We start from the raw sequence: 15,299 nt of genomic DNA, 5'->3' as shown, positions 1-15,299 counted from the left end.
CTTCTGTCTTTCATAGCACAAGACAAGCTTTCAAAATGTATTTAACAGTACAAAAAGTATCGAAAAAGAGTTTTCATTGCTCTTTTCTCTGATGGTTTTATGCTTCCCTCTTGCTACCTCTTCCCCTAATATTTTCAAAAGGTTTGTCATTCTGGGCATTAAGGCCATTGCTTCAGAACATCAATAGAAACAACAAAGTCACAGTGAAGTAGTGATTCACTTAAAAATATCTGCTTTGTGGACTAGATTCTCTTGATGGTATTAGTTGGTGTATTTATTTCCAAGTTTAAAGTTCATTTCAGTGCTTCCAGTGTATTTATATAATTTTATGTTATTGAGTGAATGAGTAGAGTTACAGAGTATATGTAATTGCTTACTGTGCTTTTATACAGTACAAAAATCATTTGAAAGACACTTTTTTAATACTTCAGAATCAGTCAGATCCTGCATTCTTCCCTCTCTTTTTTTTTCTCCTGGGTATCTGAATGGCCTGAATAAAGTGTGTCATCCTTAGCTATATTACCTACCCAAATATTTGCAAAGATTGGTTGCAAATATTTATTGATTCAACATGTACCAGTTTGATTAAAGTAATGGTTTCCTCAGATGTGTTCCTGCACTTACAGCACCCATTACCTAAACACTTAGCCTTAATTTTTGACCTGTTATTAGATGAGTGTTGCCCTAGGAAGAAAAGTATATGGAAGATATTTCCATTCCTCAGTGCTGGTACTTGCATGCCTTATTTGTATGGAAGATACAGCAAAGGCCCTTATGATTTGTACTGCAGAGATTGGAGCTCTGTACTGGTCTGATAAGTTGTGAGAATCAGCCATTTTTCTGAAGTGGTTATTAAACAAGTGGCAGTAGATTTTTAGTCTGGAGAAAGGGAGAAAAACAAGAGAAAACAGATGACAGCTGATTATGCTAATATTGCCAGTTTAACTGAGAAGATGAGATCCAAAGTTTACATAGTGTTATCATAACTCTATTTAGCTCTAATTTCAACACTATACAAAAAGTCTGACCTGTGGTGTCTTAAAGAGAGGCTCATCTATTTATTACTCTTTTATATAACATATACCCTGCATTTTTTATCTCTCATTCTGTTTTTCCATTTACGGTTTAAAAACCTCAAGCTTAAACAAATATGATTTAAAGAGAAAAAATCCTCAAGGAAATTAGTGAAGCAGATTGACTTATTGTTACTCTACGATTATTGAGAGATACCTTTGAAGATGCAAATGAGAATGTATGTGGATGTCTATAATAATTAAAATGTAATTTAACAGTATACATGAGGTAGAGAGAGAGAAAGAAACAGAAAATTGAGGAGAGGGAGAGAAAGAGATAGATTAAGCAGAAGATATCACTCTGTGAATCCTGTGGTGTCCTGTTCACCTGATGCTTCTCAGTGGTGGAGGGGTCTCAAGGTAATTCAAAACTTTTCAGTATTTATACATTGCAGCAAACAAGGAATTAATGCTCATTGGCTACACAATTGTGAATCACAATTCTGATTCTATTGTTTAAATGATTCGCTTGTTCTAATGCTAATTAGTGGGCATGCTCAATCTTTCTCTTTTTTTTTGAATTGGTCAACTGTGAGTTGGTGATCACGATCTCCCCCAACGGAATTATCTTTTACCCAATCCAAGCTGATTTCAACACAGTTGGATTTTATTGTGGCACATAAGTTCTGCATTCTTTATGTCTATTCTCAGTGATGCATTCTTCTTCCCCAGTTTTGATAACCTCATCCTTGGTGTGAGATAACATCCATAAAATAATGCCACCTTTATCTTATCTCTAGTTCCCATCATGGTGACTTAACTTACAGTCCAACTTCTGGTTATCCACAGAGGCATATCTGGGGGAAGGGTGTGTTTGTGCTTTGGTGGTCACAGATGCCATCTGTCCCATAACTTGGGGTGATCTTTATTTGACTGTGATATGTGCAGAAGCAGCTGCTTCTTTACATGGTTTGCCAAAAGGGAATTTTTGTCTGGAGGTGTTACCCAGGATGGGCTACGAAGATCTCGCCTCTGCCAGGCCTGGAGTTATTGCCATCCTGTCACTCTATCCTGTGCTTATTTCATGGACAAAGTCCTTCTGTGGCCTTGACAGTGTTTGACATAGGCAACTGTGATCTTTAGGTCGTTACACTTTTAAAGCCCCAAGTCTCAGTATTTGGGCCAGTCCTGTTTAATATCTTTACAGATCATCTGGACAAGGAGATTGAGTGCATCCTCAGTCAGTGTGCAGATAACCCAAAACTGGGTGGGAGTTTTGATTTGTTTGAGGGGAGGAAGACCCTGCAGAGAGATCTGGACAGGCTGGATGGATGGGCTGAGGTCAATGGTATGAATTTCAATGAAGTGGAAGCGTTAGGTCCTACCCTTGGGTCACAAAAACCCCATGAAAAGATACAGGTTTGGGGCAGAGTGTCTGGAAATCTAACCAGTGGAAAAGAACCTGGGGATGCTGGTTGATGGCTGTCTGGACATGAACCATCAGAGGGCCTAGGTGTCCAAAAGAGGCCAATGGCATCCTGATCTGTATCAGAAATAGTGTGGCCAGCAGGCCTAGAGAAGTGATTGGCACTGGTGAGGCCACACCTTGAATTCTGTGTCCAGGTTTGGAGCCCTCACTACGGAAAGACATTGATGTGCTGGAGTGAGTCCAGAGAAGGGCAATGAAGCTGGTGAAGCACCTAGAGACTGAGTCCTATAAGAAGCAGCTAAGGGACCTGTGTTGTTTATCCTGGAGAAAAGGTGGCTCAGGGGAAACATTCTCTCTCTCTGCAATTACCTGGAAGGAGGCTGTAGCCAGGTGGAGGTAGTTCTCTCCTTTCCTCTTCTCTCCTCTCTAGCAACCAGCAACAGGACAAGAGAAAATGGCCTCAAGCTGCACAAGGGGAGGTTCAGGTAGGATATCAGGAAGAATTTCTTCACTATAAGGGTAGTCAAGTATCAGAACAGGCTGCCCAACATCCCTGGAAGTGTTTATGAAACAGCTGGACGTGGCACTTAATGCCGTGGTTTAGTTGACATGATGCTGATTGGTCAAAGGTTGGACTCAATGGTCCTGGAGGTCTTTTTTCAACCTTAATGATTCTATGATTATTTGATTCTTTAGTATACCATTTCCATGGTGGTATATAATCATTTCTTTAATTACCATAGAGTTTTTGCCTCAACAATCTTGCCTGGGAGGCTTGCTGTACACTTTAGTGATTCTCCATAGGAAAAAAACCATTTCTTGACATCTGTTTTAATGTTATTTGTCTTTATATTGCCTTTAACCTCTTTTTCCTACTGGTAATCATATATTAGCTAGAAAAAAAAGAACAAAATAACTAATATCAGGATACAGCTCCTGATTCCTACAGAGAACTTTAAAAAAATTACCTTTATCTGAATTACGCAGTTGAAAAATAAGCAAAGATTATTAGTACTTTTTTTTTGTACAAGTCTGGGATTAATTTTATAATTCTTATTTCTCCAAAAGGTTAGCTATATATATGATATTTTCATTTAAATTAGCAAGGAAGAAATATCAAAGGAAAATAACAATTAAACCAAACATAAAATCCAACAAAAAAACCAGTCCTCAAATTCTTCTTTACAATCTTTATACACTGCAGGGTTTTAGTATTTTGGTCTTTGCTAAGGAGTGCGTGTTTTTTAAAAATTCATTTGCATTTAATTTCTTCTTAAAAATTGTTTGGATTTTTTATGAGACTGTACTTTATTGGTATTTTGACATTAAAGTTGTAATAAGCCAGAACTGTTTAATATTCACCCCTGTGTGTCACCATCTTCGAAAGATGCAGACTTGTACAACCTGTGTGCTTTGGTGGGCTGACCAGAAGAGGTGACTTAAACTACCATTGTTTGAAAAACAGCCTGATTTTTGAGGTGAAGGTATTTAAGAAAGGGCTGTTGCATCTATTTATACAGAAATTTTCTTTTGGCTTCCTTGTGTCATGCTTCTCTGTGAGACAATTCAAAATTAATATTACTAGAGTTATTCTTCTCATGAGGGTACAGCCCAGATCTTCATGTCATGTAAACATGTCAATTTTAGAAATGTTTTCTCAAAAGAGACTTCTGTGGTACAAAGAATATACCTATGCCCATCTAGTTGCCCATTAAATTTCCAATTTAAGTATCAAATTTGGCTACCATGAAGAGCCATTTTTTGGTGTTGCAGTTGCAAAGTGGCTGTATCTAGTGACACAGGGATACAAGAGAGCAATCCTACTGTTTTATTTAATAAAGTCAAAGACAGTTCATCTGAAGGAAAAAATGGGCATAAGTTCAAATATAACCAATGGTGCCTGATGACTGTATTAAGATATTTGAATGGGTCCTCTCTAATGCAAAATTCATCATAGAATTATAGAATCATAGAATGGCTTGGGTTGGAAGGTACCTTTAAAATTATCTTGTTCCAACCCAACTGCTGTGGGCAGGAACATTTTTCACTAGATGAGGTTGCTTAGAGCCCTGGTCATCCTGGCATTGAAGACATCCAAGCCATTTCCTCTTGTCCTGTCACTACACTCCGTAGTAAAAAGTCTGGCTGCATCCTTCCTGCAGGCTCCCTTCAGGTACTGGAAGCCTGCAATTAGGTCATGCCAAAGGCTCCTCTCTTCCTGGCTGAACAATCCCAATTTTCCCAGCCCTTCCCCACTGGAAAGGTGCTCCAAATCATCATGGTTGATGATTGATGTCCTTCCTGTGATGGGCCCCCAGAGCTGGATGCAGCACTCCAGGTGGGTCTCACCAGAGTGGAGAAGGGGCAGAATCCCCTCTCCTGACCAGCTGGCCACACTGCTCTTCATGCAGCCCAGGGTACAATTGGCTTTCTGGGCTGGGAGGGCACTTTGCCTGCTCATGTGCAGCCTCTCATGCAGCCCAAATCCTTCTTGGCAGGGCTGCTCTGGATCTGTTCATCCCCAAACCTGTGCTGACACAGGGGTTGCCCTGACCCAGCTGCAGCACCTTGCTCCTTGGTCCTGTTAAAGTTCATGACATTCCCATGGGCCCACTCATTGAGCTCATCTATTCATTACATATATTTGTCCTTGTTTATTCATTACATACATTAAAATATCTTTTGGACTCAAATAATTTAATAATGCTCTTTGGAAGACTGAGGCACTCCCATAAAAATGAAGAAAAAAAGTCAGACACCGTGGAGAAGGCAGAAGTCATAACTAAAAGAATTAATGCAGTTATAGGAAGTAACAACAGCATCTGCCTTGACACATGTGAGGATATATAAAAATTCGGTATCAAATTCTGCACTGAACATACCTCTTCTTCAATTACAGAATGTTTCAGTGCTCGAATTTGGGATAGCATGCAAATAGTATGAAATAGCTTTACTGTCTTCCATTATATGAAATTGCTGCAGTGCAATAATTACTGTACTTTCCATATTTTGCAATTGTCATTTTGGTTTTTACAGCCTCGTGTTTTAGTTCAAAAGATTACATCAGTTCTTCTTGTCTTAAGAAGAAAGAACATTCCTCTGAAAGAAAAAATGTTTTTCCTTTGGATCACACTTTTGTTTGGTAGCATTGTTCAATCCCAGATCAGAACCTTTTGTGTGTCAGTGAGAGAGTATCCAAACATACAGAGTTCTGTGAATTTACCAATATAACGATTTCAAATTTGGATTCAGAACAACTATTCATCTCTTCTATTACACAGCCTGTAATATTTTAGATTTTTTATCTATCTGTTCACTCTTCTTATATCTGGAATCTAATACAAAAATATTCAAGAAGTGTTGGGACACAATCCTGCACAATCCTGTCATTTCAGGATGACTCTTCTTGAGTCAGGAGGCTGGACCAGATGACCCACTGTGGCCCCTTCCAACCTTTCCCATTCTGTGATTCTGTGATTCTATTAATATAGCTTTTTTATCCTTGGAAGATTTAGGTTTTTCATATAAGTCACAAGGTTGTTTACAGTCACTTAAACTTGTAATATTAAAGGCTTGCAACTACCTTGCCCTAAAAGGCCTAGGCAACCACATGATATATACACAGAACCAAAACTTTTTCACAGTCTGGTAGCTGCAGGATGAAAGGATAAGCAGTAATTGAAAATAGTAGGCATAAAGCACAAGCAGTGCAAAATGAAAAGGTTTGCATTTACTTTGCATAGCTGTAACTGGAAACACCAGTTATAAGCAAAGAAGAATCATGCCCAGAAACTGCTGGTACAAATCCCTGACCTAATATAAATTTTCCCAGCTTCATTGATTTCAATAGAGGTAGAAAATTTACAGCAGTGAAAGCTGTAGGCCATTTTATTGCCCTGATTATGTTCTTGCCTGTATGCAGCAAGGATGGATATCATAGACCCCGGGTTATCTCTCACCCTATAGAAGATGGATTTGTTCCTGGGTAGTTTTAATGTGCTTCACTCATGAAGCAGCAGTAGGATTGGTGAAGAGCAGGAACACTTCACCCATTGCAAAGTCTGTGCATTCTCACTTCATCTGTATAGGTGGGCTACTGGTGAGGGAGGGCAATATATAAGCAGAGACATGAGCAGCAAATACTTCTGGAAAGGGATCACCTGCATGGCCTTTGGAGGTTTAAGAAATTATGAAGTGTCAGTCTCTCTCTACTCACTATTACGTAGTTTTAATTGATGGGATTCAAAAGCAGTTTGAAAGTCTCAGGATACTATTCTGCCTAGGTTTGCATGTCATATCACATTTTCTCATAATTTATTAATTTTAATTCATAATTTAAGTGAGAACATTGTAAAACATGACTCTAGCTGAAGACGTTGCAAATCAGTATTCTCTACCTTTTTCCTTTTTTCTTTTCTCTGCACCACAAATCTGACATAAAGGTAGATGAATTTAAAATAAGTTTTTTGGCAGACAAATAAAAGGTATAGCCAAACAAAATAACATGAGTTTCTATCTAGGAGTCATATTCTTTAAAAAAAGTTAAGAGTTTTTATTTGCAAAATTTTCTGGTAACCAAAGGAAGGGGACAGAAACAAATTCCTGACAATCTGAGGAACTCATCTATGCATCACCTCAACAGCCCTTGGCAATACAATTTGAATGGATGGTGAGAAGCCAGGTGGGCAATTTCAATGAAGCTGAACATACAGAAATATTTAAGAAGATATTGTCACATATACTGTCACATTGTGTGACAGGAAACAGAAAAGACACTTGAAACAGAAAAGACACTTCATGATGTCCTCTTGACCTCCTATTACACAAACACAAAAGGATGCTGAGTAAAACTGAATTTTAGAAAGATTAGAAAGATGATTAGGAGATTGGAAAACTATTTTCTACAACATATAATTAACCAGCAATAGTCATTATCCTCAATATCAGCCCAGTGTAAGGGCAACAGTTAATAAAGCAGTCAGGTGCTTGCACCAACATTGATTCCAACAGGATTTGCTAAAGAAACAGCTAGATATTGTAATAAACCTGCACTGATTTAGTTTGTGATCCTCTGAAAGCATAATCTCTGGAAAATAGGTTTGCATACAGTTGGCTATGCTACCTTACAGGGACACAGAAAATACATAGGTTGCCTGTGAGACATCCCAGTGTATCTGCCAATATGCAAGAACCCCAAGGGTACTGTGGCACAGGGGATCCCCAGTTTTTTAAAGTTGTTTGCTGGTCAACAGAAGCACCCAACTTGAACACTCTCTCAGCAGCCATGGAAGTAGGATCCATGAGCTACATCAAATAGTGGCTTTTGAGCATGTCAGCAGATATTAGACACCATTAATTTATGGCATTCTATACCTTTTGTGAATTTGGATGCCATGAGCTCAGGAGCATTTGAAAAACGGACTCTTTTTTTTTTCTTTTTTCTTTTTTTTTTTTTTTTTTTTTAAGAAGAGAGATATTAAACTGAAATATCTGCAACAAAAGGAAACAGGAAAAAAACCCAAACCATTCTGGAAGAAACAGAAATCCTTTTGATTTTAAGTGTGAGCCATTTTCTATCATTGGATTTTTTTTTTTTTGCATATGTTTCAGGTTAGCAGGAAGTGCTAGTGCTGTAAACAGGGCTGATCTGAGTGTGGGTAGCCACCCTTTTGTTCTTGTAAACAAAATCCAGGGTCTGCTAGTTAGCTGCACTTAGCCAAGCTCAATCCTTCTTTTCTGGTAAGGGCCTCTACATCTGTCAAACCACTGTACATGGTCATATTTTCTTTTGTTTAATTTTAAACCTCTCTCATCATCTTCGCTTTCTCGTGTCATTTTTTAATCTGTCTGAAAGGATATGCAAAAGAAAGAGCTTTAAATAAATTTTTTTAGAAATGCTTAATGTAAGTGGTACATAAGGGCAGACAGAATTCAATTTGGGTAAATGTTAGCTAATACACACTTGCAAAATAATTGTCTGAATTCTAAAAGGCTTTGGTCCTGGTTTAATGCATGTTTGAGTACTCCTGAGAGGATAAAGCCCTTCATTTCCTTGTCAGAAGTTAAGGATTCTCTTTTTACTCAATCAGCAATGCAAAGAGCTTAACATGGAGCTCTGACCCCTCTTAAGAATGTGAGTGATGGTTCAGTGAAGACCACTTCTTAGTGTATTGTTGCAAACAGGTTGCTTGGACATATCACAGGCATTGAAAAATGGCATATAAATACCATAATCCTGTTATACAAAGAAATGTTACAACTGGGTAGGCACTGAGTCCTGCATTCATAGGACCACTTCAAAAGATTTAATACTAGAATTTCAGAGAAGGTTAATGAAAGCAGTAAATGATATGCTAGAATTTGCAGGAAACAAGGCAGTGCAAAGGCATTCCAATCCAGCCTCACTGTGCCTTTTTATGATGGCAGCAAAATAGTCAAACTGACCATTCCCCTAGACAGGGAGAATTTAAAGTCTCTATAGGCGATTCTATTACCTTGCCCTCTGCAGTTTTCGGGATTGCACTCTTGGAAGCTGGCCTGAAAAAGGAAGGCAACTGCAAGATTTCTGTGTTGGATACTTCATCTAGACCAGGGGCCCAGTGTGGTTTGTGAGCAACCACTCTCAGCAAAGCCCTACTTAGTGGAATATAGGCAGGAGTTGCTCTCAGTGCTGCAAAAGGCCAGTTCACATTTTTCCTCACCTTTTTCCCTTGGGCAAAAACAGATTACTGAAATAAAAAGAGAAAGGCTGGATACTGAATTTGGCCAAAATTTGGCTGTTGTATAAAATGCTTTAGTTTCTTACATATTTCAGCATAGAATGAAACATTGGAATTCCTTTTACCCTTTACATGTTATTTTTATTAGCTGCGGATATTTCTGTAAAATACCCCTCTCTGGCTGAACATGGCAAATGAGGTTTCATCATTTCCAGACACATATATTCACATTATGAATGGAAAGTTATATACCTACACATTTGTTTCAGTATATGTAGTTTATTTTGTAGTTCTTAGTGTACAGAAAAAACACAATAATTACCATGCTAGAAGACATGCCAAAGATTCAAAACTTTTTGCTGGGATTTCAATTGAATTTAGTTTCTTAATGCCTTTAAGGAGATTGTTATGGTATTGAGATCTGTTGCTAATGACAACTGTATCAGTAGTTGTAAAATCTGTAAAATACACAGGGCTATTTAAGATGCTTTAAAATTTATAGCATATTATATTTAATTAATACATTCAAATATGAGTCATAATTTATTATTTGAAATACAAAGCAATATTTTTCTGTATGTATGTTTTAAAGACAACATATGCAATTCCCTTAATAGTGTTGGAATGGACAATTAGTCTAAAATGGTAGAGCGACTTAGTCCTCTGCTGCATTTGTTGACCTCTGTATGTCACAAATGAAATCTGGATTAGACAGGAAGGAATTACTGTGGGAGATTCAATGGAGCACTTCGCTGGCATGTGAAAACAAAGGTTTATTATCAGGGTTATGGTTGTGTAGTCATTGCAGTATTTATAGTTCATTCATCTCCAGGTGCAATTACCATATCTAAACTCACACATATTAATTGGTTTTATTACAAACTATGTTTTGTCTCCTAATAAATAAACTCATTTATTATATTTCCTTCAGTATAATTATGTTTTTAAAACATTAAATGAAATATAGAGAACTTTAAAGTGCTACTTAAAGTGATTTTTTTAAAGCTCCTTGAGGTTACCAGATAAGTGAAACTAAGTACAAAATTATTATTATTATTATTATTATTATTATTATTATTATTATTATTATTATTATTACACAGAAAGTATAGGCAAGACTGAGTACAGTAGGTGTATACATATACATCTATATATTTGTACAAGTACTAGTGGTGTCTGAATTGCATTTCAGAATTATTTCATGAGCAGAATTGAAGTCGTAGTACTTCACTGAGTTTTAACTGGAAAAAGATATACAGGAAAATTCCGTAGGGTTCCAATTGTCAACATCTCTCCAAAATCTCCAGTATTGTGTAAAGAATGGGATGTATTTTTCTCAGAAACTCAGTAGTGGTAACCACCCATTTCAGACTGATCTCTGTAGATCAGGAATATCTCTGCAGATTTATAGAAATCTCCACCTTAGACTCTCTACAAGAAGATCCTGGACCAAGATGACAGAGCCTCTGTTTGAATTACTTCCTCTGCAATCATGCCATGGTAATTAGATAATTCCTGTTCTACTGTTCTAAGGTGTTCTCTGAACTTCTTAAGAGACTTTTTTTTATCAGCATGAAAATTATAGTGTTCTTGCTTCTCTCAGACTCAGTGGAATGAATTTAGAAGATGTGTGAAGATCTGTAAATCTATAGAAGCGTAAAAATCTAAAAGTAAAGAATTTCTGCGATGGCTGCAGTTTGAAGAGGGTTACATTTAAAGCAGACATTTCTAGCCATGTAGAATGCCACAACAGTTCAGCAGCTGACCTAATCCAGAAAGATTTTAGAGCTGGTGTTGAATGCCTTGTCATAGCTGCTTTGCTGCATTGCTAGAACCAGTGTGAGCACCTTTACAGTGGCAGCAGTACCGTTGTGTGTACCCACAGAGTGCATACATAGAGATTGACCTGATCCAGCTGCAGATTTATGAGTTAAGCATGCACCTCTCAGCTAATTACTGTTATCAATGGAGAAAAGTAGACTCATGGAGAGATTAATTAATTTGACTGAACTGCTGACTAAATGACACTGGCCACAAGGGACAGGAGCCTACATACGTGCCTTAAATATAAATTCTGGTGCTACATTAGAAGAGAAAAATTCCATTCACACTGTTTAATGGATCAGAAAAAGATAAAGTAGGTTCCACTTAAGACTTCACTACTTAGAATTTCACACCAAACCAGAAGAGAAATGAGTCAGGTCTTGAGACAGCAGATACTCCTGAGAATAGTAAAATGTCTGAAATTATCCCATTGCAGGAAACATTCAGATATAGAACAGGTAATATTGCTGTGGGCCTTACAAGTTTCACAGAATAAGACAAATACCTTACTGCAAAGAGTCCACAAAATCTCCATATACATCTCTGAGCATAAGAATAAAAATTATATTATTTTTCTTTCCATCCTTGGAAATTGAGGAAAGGAATTGAAAGGAAATTAGGTGTTCAGCTTTGAGGGAGATCTAAGGAGGAAACTAAATTTAACAGAACAGCAATAGATGCCTGTGGCTGTCTGGAGAGATGCTAACAAAATGTTACAGGGGAGGAGGAGGGAGACACTATCTCAAGACTTCAGATATTTCTATGTAGGAAAGCAGTCTATATCACAAAACAGGAGACGATGGTCTCAAAGTCTGGTTAAATAAGATTAAAAAACTACTTCAAGAACACCTATAATTGGAAGGCCCCATCATGCATCATTAATTCAAAGGAAGTTTATCCATGAAATCCTATCTGAGTAGTTTTAAAATTTTCATTTTAAGTGAAATCGACTCTGCAAATGATTAAAATAGTAAAGCAGGCTTATCTGTTTCTTTGGAGCAAGAAAATGGGTCTGTCTTAATACAGACCCGTTCTATCAAATACAAAAAGACAACCTATGCCTTAATAGAAGGAGAGGTAGGAGTTTTGAAAGCAGAACCTCCGGAGATCAGTGACCTCCCACTAAGACAAGTATGACAGCATGTAAACCTGAGCAATTCTATTCATGAACAGTAATTTTTTAAAAAAATAATTGAATTGATTTATTTATTAATTTTTTTAGTTAGTTGATTTTTTTATTTATTAAAAGAGTACCCTCCCAGGACTCAAGATAAGTCCTATTCCAAAACTGCATTGGGAGGCAGATGGCTGAACATGACTCCAGAAAGAAATAGACAGAAATCTATGCATCCAGAAGATAATACTGCCTGCCCAAGTGCTGGATTTTGTTATGTAGAATATAACTACAAGCTCTCAGTAGTATTCATTAACACTTTGAATTTTTATGCCTGGGTATGTGATCAGAGTGTGTGCAGACTCTTGTTTTGCCTGTCTGATTTCATAAAAACATTTTTAAATGTTTTGATTAACTTCAAACAGCTTTGTCATAGAAACAGATATTTCAAAAGTAAATGTCTGAGGAAAACTCATGAGACAGAAGAGAGACATCTGAATAACATCTCTAGGAAAAAAAGAGAACATGAGGTTTAACCTAGGTAGAAAGATATTCAAGAATTAGGGGTTTGGGGCTATTACATATTCTCTGTGATTCAGAACAACTATTTAAGGATTTTAGTATTCCCAAATTTCTATGAATCATGCAGAAATTTAGGCATACAAATGTTTTGGGAACTAGTCTTGTCTCAGTGTTGGGGCAGTCAAAGTGCAATACAATATATTCAGTAGCAGGTATCTTCTTATTGGCTGGATGTTGTGGGCTTATGGTCAATAAATATATGTTAATAATGTTTTCTGCAGTAATTTTAAATCAATCTCAGATTGTCTTGACAGAGAGCATATGTGCTTTGTATGTCATCTACACACTTAAAATCCTTTGGCTTTATGTACATTGTTCTGTCAAATTTCTCCAAAACATTTTCACAGCAAAAGCAGTTGGTAGAGTTCCATCTGCACTTCATTGCAGAAATTTAGTGCACCTGCAGAGAACTGCCTTTTCACCCATATTATACCATACACTGACAAAGTCTTAGAATCCCTTGTCTCATAAGTCCTGCCAGCAGATTTTCATTACTTTCAAGTATTTTTCAAAGCCTTTCAAGAACTCCATCCTTCACCCACTCATCATCTACACCATGATTCATTCCTGCTTTTACACAGCATTCTTGTGTTCAAACAGTCCAGGTCTTGAATATAGGTCAGTGCAACCTCTGAAAAACAGAAAAAAGAATAACCTTAACCCGAAAATAGCACCTCCACCACAACAGCAGTGCCAAGAGAGGAACTACCTGTGTTAGTTCTGTGTTACAGGACTACTAGAAGTAGGATTTCCTCTGTTATGGCACAACCCAAATACTGTCACAGAAGCAGATCTGTTACCAAGCACCTGGGAAGAACTGACTAGAGGTATTGCATGTTACCCTCTAAAAGCTACATATACTTGTGTAATTACTTCTATGTTTAGAGTACCTCAAAAATTTAGTAGTTCACTGTGTGAGGACCCAGTCAGTAGAAGAAGATAAGGTGAGATATGTGCTGAAGAGTACTGCTGGGCTGTGCTTGGCATCTTTGATTCTTGTGCATTGATTACAAAGAAATTAAGAAAAAGAAAAAAAAAGAGAAAAGAAAAGAACACAAACTGATAGAGAAGATAAAACCCAGACACTTGATTTTTAAATAGCCAAATCTCCAAATTATATACAATTTCTTAATGTAATATATGACATAATTCTTGTCAGCCCTTTGTTCTTGTTGGTCTCTGCAGAACTCAGGGAGCGATGGAAGCAGGGAAATATTTCCATACACCTCATGTTGATCTAAGAAAGTAGTGGGCTAATTTTTTTTAAAATGTATGTAGCTCATTGAGTGCAGCCTCAGCTGCAAATCCCTAAAACATTCCACAACGGAAGTCTTTTTTTCCTTATTCTGAAGCAGCTAGTGTTTTCTACTGCCAGAGGTCTGATACTGGATTTAGCACACTAGGGAATTGCTTTAGGATGTCACTTCCTCTGTTAGAAAATGCAAATGCCAGGCTGCCTGTAGAAATTGTATTAATCATCCTGCCAGTTCTCTTTAGGCAGAAAAGGTTGAAATAAAAGCATAATTGACTGAGAAAGGGAAAAAAAACCCCACATTTTCTGGTATTGTAGCCTTGAGAGTCTCATAATGCTTTTCCTATCCTTCTGTGAAAGTGATGGAATTTTTATTTCAGATCTGATTCTCATTACTGACATAATGTCAGGTGGCTAAAGGTAACAGCTGGGAAAAGAAAGACATCAATTACATTTGCATTCAGACTATCATTAGGGTTGTAGAAATCTGTAGCACTTCAGGGCTAATTTCTGCAGCAATAAATAGTGAAGCAGATTTGTGAAACTTCCATGACAATTCTGTAGCAGTAAATGCTGCAAAAATTATAACAGCAAGAAACACAATACATGTATTTTAAACCATTTTGTTATTATTTGGTTTTATATCCAAGTAATAAATTACACAGTGAAAACAGTTTGGGCTTACCAGGAAACATATAGTAAATTTAATATTTTATATGAAGACTCACAAAAGTAGATTTTTTTTCCTGCTGTCAGCTTAAGGTGGTAAGCTATTTCCCACAACACAGGTTAAACTTATTCTCTTCACTGCAGTCTTTGTTTTGTTTCAACATCTTTATTCACGTGTATTTATTCTCCATGATTTACTTATAGGTACATCACAAATTGAGAAAAGAATTTAATAAAAAATTATCTACCAGAAATATAATTTGTCAAAAATTAAAAATGGAAACAAAAATATTACCACTGTCCTTCAATGTTAATAAAATGAAAAACAAAAGAAAAAAAGAAAAGTTTTAGTGAATTCAACTGAATGCTTCAACTGAAGTGTTTCAATTGAAGTAATATGGTCTGTCAGGTTTGTATGGCATTAACAGGTAATATTAAATCATTCACTGATAAAGTAAAAGCATTTCAAATGGAAACCTTTAAATAGTTTTAGTAATTAAAATTTGTATTTTCTTTCAGTGTGTCTGAATTACTTATATTTCCATTATTTAGTCTGACATACATGAATGTTTATTCCTTAGCCATGAAAAATCAAGTATTGAAAACATCTACATGAAAAATACAATGTAAAATAGAGCTGTGGAGCATCTTCTGTTTTTCTCAGGTGGTATGTGAAATGAGGGATGGAATATGGAGG

The sequence above is a fragment of the Serinus canaria genome, chromosome 1A (genome assembly GCF_022539315.1).
Source record: "Serinus canaria isolate serCan28SL12 chromosome 1A, serCan2020, whole genome shotgun sequence".
Taxonomy (NCBI): Eukaryota; Metazoa; Chordata; class Aves; order Passeriformes; family Fringillidae; genus Serinus; species Serinus canaria.
This window is presented reverse-complemented; position numbering follows the sequence as displayed.